Raw genomic sequence first — 5296 nt, forward strand, 5'->3', positions numbered from 1 at the left:
ATAAAAGGAAAAACGAAAAATAAAGAAGAACATGAAAACTGAAGAAAATCAGTGCACAAGTTGAAAATTGTGAAAACCCGAATGAACCCCCCCCCCCCCCCCCCCCCCCGAAGAAAACCATTGAAAATGAAGAAAGTGAAAAAGAAGTAAAAGCAAACCATTAAAACCCGAGAAAGAAACAAAGAAAGAAAAGAAAAACTAGAAACAAACAACAGGTGAAAAAATGAAGAAAAAAAGGAAAATGAAGAAAACAGGTAAATAGACAAAAAATCAAAACAAAAAAGAAAATAAAAAAACGAAAGAAGCGAGACCGAGCGAATTGATCGAAAACAGCCGAAAAAAAGACGGAAATGGGCCGGCCCTGTAGCTACCTTTCTGGCGAGGGTTACCACGTTGTGGCCGGCCCAGTAGGTACCCATCGATACTGGACCGACTAATTCCCACGTGTTTCTAAAAAAAAGACTAATTCCCACGTTGGAGTACTGTTTTTTTTTTCAAAAAAAGTACTTTTTTTACCCCTAAGAAAAAAGTACTGTTTATTTATTGAGAAAGGTATTGTATTCTGTTTCTGAATCCGTGTTCGTAATGAACTCGAGTCTGTATTGGATGCGGCTTCAAGAAACAGGATAGGTCAATCCCCAGTAGTACTCCTACATAACGCAGCCTGCGGCCAAGAAAGGCAAGAACAGATCGATTGTAGCACGCCACGGGACCGAGACGATGTCCTCTCCTTTCCAACCTCCAGCACCTCGACTCGCCGACATGGCAGCGGAAGAAGGGGACGGGGAGGAGGAGAAGACGATCGTCGTCGGAGCTGGAGACACGGCGGCGGAGGAGATCGTCGCCGGGGCAGACGAGGAGGAGGAGATGCACGGCGGCTGGGACGGTGGCCATGGAGGAGGCGACGGTATGTTCCGTCCCCCGCCGGGGTTCCGGTTCATGCCGACCGAGGACGAGATGATCAGGTACTACCTGCTCCCCAAGCTCCAGGGCAGGGCGTACGTCCCCAACAACGCCATCATCGAGGACACCGTCTACCAGTGCCACCCGGACGGGCTCACAAGTACGTTCGTTCTACTTCTCCCGTCGGTTTCCGCCGCCTGACGATCGATGGATCATCTTGCACCTTCTTGATGGTTCTTGGCGATCGTTTCTTGCTTTCTTGCGTCCGTGGATTTGCAGGCAAGTACATGGACCGGGGCCAGGCCGGCAGAAGCTTCTACTTCCTGTCGCCGAGGGAGCGCAAGTACAAGAACGGGGCGAGGCCGCGGCGGGACACCAAGGACCGCCTCGGGCGGTGGAAGGCGTCGACGGGCAAGACGGACGAGAGGGGCGGCGGCGACGTCCGCAAGGAGGAGAGAGTGGCCGGCGACGGCACCACCAAGTACTGCAAGAGCGGCCTCGCCTACTTCTACTTCCGGGGCCGCGGGGAGAAGGAGAAGAAGTCCGGCTGGCTCATGCAGGAGCTCACCGTCCCGGAGTACGAGATCAAGCTCCCCGAGAAGGGCGGCCCTGGCGGACCCACGGTGAGTTTTCTCCTCCGAGATTCAAACCACATTACCGTTTCGACTTGTTTTTTTTTCTTTCTTTCTTGTTTGCTAAAAGTAATTCGTCTCAAGCTGATTTCTAGATTATCAACAATCGATTCCGTTCGCGGGCAATAGATATGATTTCTTTCTCAAGAATGTCGAACATGTTGCTAGGGTTCGTCAACTATTAAACACGTCGCTAAGAGGATTAAATCATATCGAAGAAGAAAAATCTAGCATGCATGCCTTGCTTAGGATTAAATCATATTTGGCGGTGAAGACCAGGATTAGTCCGTGGTGTGTATGTTCACAGAGGGTTTTTATGACTTTGTAGACACTAGACACAACCAAATTTCGAAAGGGCAAAAATTTCTGTTACCCTCAAAATAGTCAAAAATTATGGATTCTTTTGAAAACTTGGAATTATTTTTGGAGAAATTAATGATATTTTATTTTTATTTGAATAGTTTTGCATTTAAACAACTAGATAAAAAATATGTACCAAAACTTCTTGATTTAAACATGGTCTCCAATAGACAATTATTGACCACTGGTTTGTTGTAGATTTATCTTAATACATTATGAAATTTTATATCATGATGAAACATCTTCATTGCAAATCTATTGATGCTAAGTTCGTCAACAATTAAACATCTCATGCACAAATCGCAGGAGACAAAATAAATTCTACTAGTGGCCAACATAAATCTAGTAGCATGCATGTCTTGCTTAGGATTAAATCATACCTCACGGTGAGGACGGGGTTTAGTCTGTGGTGTGGATATTCACCGAGGGTTTTCATGAAATTGTAGACACGACCAAGGTTTAGAACTTCAAAAGGGAAAAAAAATTATGTGACCCTCAATATAGTCGAATTTCTGAATTCTTTTGAAAATTTAGAAATTATTTTCAGACAAATCCATGAATTTTTTATATGATTTTTTGCAATTTTTTATTTGAATTTGAATGAATTTGCAAAACAACTCAATAAATAAAAATGTAGACTGCCCGCAAAAAAATTGTAGACATAGCTTCTTGATTTAGGTTTCCAATAGACAATCGGATACCACTAGTTTGAGTAGTAAATTATAAAAAATGTGGTTTAGATCTAATGATGCTATTTTACTTCGCAAATCCAAATATTTTGTACAAAATTGTTTTTACGGGAATTTCACATATTAAATCTCAATATGTTTTGCTAGAATTGAAAGTTTTCTTTTAAGTCTCCAATAGACATATTAAAGTCTTGGTATATTTTTGCGGGAATTTGTGGAAGGCAAATTGAAAATAGTTTTGCTAGAATTTTCTTTTAGGTCCTCGATAGATTTACCAAAGTGCAGCACTTTTCTGAATCAAGACTCAATCTCAGTTCACTTGAAATAGGCAGGCCATATTAAGAAACATTTGACCCTTCCTTAGAACACTTTTCTTCAAGCCTTGATGGATTTAGACAAGTGCTTACTCTCATTTGATTGAGGCATATATACGGATTGGACCGACCTAAAAATCATCTGATTTAGAGAAGTGATTACTTTGACTTTGATTGGATTGGATGCATGCAGTTGGACAGATACGTGATGTACAAGATTTACCCGGCGCCGGTCGGCAGAAAAAAACGGAACAATGACGATGAGGCAGGCCCCAGCAACGCCGAGCTGGTGGAGAGCGACGACGAAGGGGAGACGGCGGAGCTTCCTCCAAAGCTCTCGGAGAAACAGGCGGGCAAGAGGCCCGTGTCGGAGGGCCAGCAGCTGCGCAACCCCGCCGCCGCGAAGAAGAAGCGGGGTCACCGCTCAAACCGCCTGCAAACCGACGGCATGCAAGCTCCATTCGGGATGATGGAATACCACGATGGATCAGGGCAGCCCATGGGGTATCAAGCTGGCGCACCGACGCCGGTGCCATACAACAACGGCCAGGTGCAGGCACCGCGGCAGCAGGTGGCGTACAACGGTCAGGTGCCGATGATGACATCGCAAACGGCGTACAACGGTCAGATGCCGGTGACGCAGCAGCAGGGGGCGTACAACGGTCAGGTGCCGATGATGACACGGCAACCGGCGGCGTACAACGGGCAGATGCCGGTGCCGCAGCAGCAGCAGGTGGCGTTCGACTGGCAGGTGCGGCCGCCGCCGTACGGTCAGAACCAGACAATGGTGACGCGGCCTTCGTGCCCGGCCGGCCAAGCAGCGAACCCGCCGCCGGTCGTCCCTCAGATGCAGAAGCAGCCAGAGACGGATGAGATGCTCGAGAAGCGGGTGCTTGAACAAAACCTGGAGGAATACCTCTGGATGCAGCAGCAGATGGCGGTCATGATGCACCAGAAGCAGCAATGGACGATGGCGTTCATGATGCAGCAGCAGCAGACGTACTTCGGCGGCTCCAACGCCGATTGCCATCCCGACGCGGGGGCCAAGGCCCCTCAGTTCTCGCTCGACGAGTTCCTCGCCAGCGTGGCCGCGGAGCACTACGAGCGCAGTCGGGCGGTGCCCCCGGCGACGAGCGGCTCCCCAGGAGAGGCGGCGCCGGTGAACGCCGAGGGTTCGCCGGACAGCACGGTGGTGTCTGCGGTGGGAGGCGGGGACGGCAACAACGGCAACCATGACCGGGCGGAGTCTGCCGCTGCGACGGCTTCGCCGGGTGGGAGCGGGAGCGCGTCCGCAGAGGGCGAGATGGCCCCCGACATGGTTGGGCCCAGTGATCGGTGCTCAATTCTGTGATTCCAGCAGGAACGGGAGGGTTTGCGCAGGATTTCGCATAGTGATCGGTGCTGAAATCTGGTATATATGGAGATCGTGTGTTCGTTACCGTGTTCTTGGTCGAAACTGTAGTGTTTTGTTGACGTCTTGCTTATGCCAGTCTTTCATTGTTAAGTACTCCATCCGTTCTTAAATATTTGTTTTTCTAAACATTTCAAATGACTACTATATACAGATGTATGTAGACATATTTTACAATGTAGATTCACTCATTTTGCTCCGTATGTAGTTACTTGTTGAAATGCCTAGAAAAACAAGTATTTAGGAACAGAGGGAGTAGTTGTAAGCTGAAACTTCTTGGTCTCTTTCTCGACTCCAAACAAACATATGTTTGATTGTTGATCGATGGAATAGTTTGTGTGTTCTGTAGAAAAAACATCTGTGCTTCTGTGGTTTCTCTTCTTCTTTCCTTCTTGATTGATTGACAGACGGTATTGGAGAAAGTATGACTCAGGCACGATTTAATTGTTGGATTTGGTTTGGTTCGGTCTCTTTGCTTCTTCTTTTTATCAATGTTCAGAAGCAAAGATGGGGAGCTCGGATTCTTCAGCCAGCGCGGCAAGATTTGTCCACGGCTGACAATTTTCATGGCCCAATTAATCTCATCTGATTTGAGCCGCTGCAGTGCAGGCCAAATCGGAGGCCAAGATTCAGGTCAAAACGCTGACCCTGACCTATGACTTTGCCCATCATTTGTTTTTTGTCGTGTGCAGTCCTGTCTGTGTCGAGAGAGACAGCTGACTGCTTCTCTGCTCCCTACAGTTGTTCAGAGATGCAATTAATTAATTAGTGATCTTCTTGGTTCACAGGGGACTTTCAGTTGAAGTAATCGAACACCTGATGAAGCTGACTTCAGAGCTAGTGATGCGGCTTTCAGGAATTACGTAATTCACAAGGTTTGCCAACAGGACAAGAGGAAATTCTTACCATTCAACCCAGGTTTGGGCTTTTTGCCGTCAGAAATCAAAGACCTGGGTCTGGAATCCTCCGTTTACTGTTCTTCTTTTC

General features: G+C 47.4%; 1 pseudogene; it reads left to right on the forward strand.

Moving 5' to 3' along the window:
* The first annotated feature begins 606 nt into the window (after nt 1–606).
* On the forward strand, nt 607–4643 carry LOC123130946 (uncharacterized; annotated as a pseudogene).
* Nucleotides 4644–5296: the final 653 nt, after the last annotated feature.

Source organism: Triticum aestivum, chromosome 6A (assembly GCF_018294505.1).
Source record: "Triticum aestivum cultivar Chinese Spring chromosome 6A, IWGSC CS RefSeq v2.1, whole genome shotgun sequence".
Lineage (NCBI taxonomy): Eukaryota > Viridiplantae > Streptophyta > Magnoliopsida > Poales > Poaceae > Triticum > Triticum aestivum.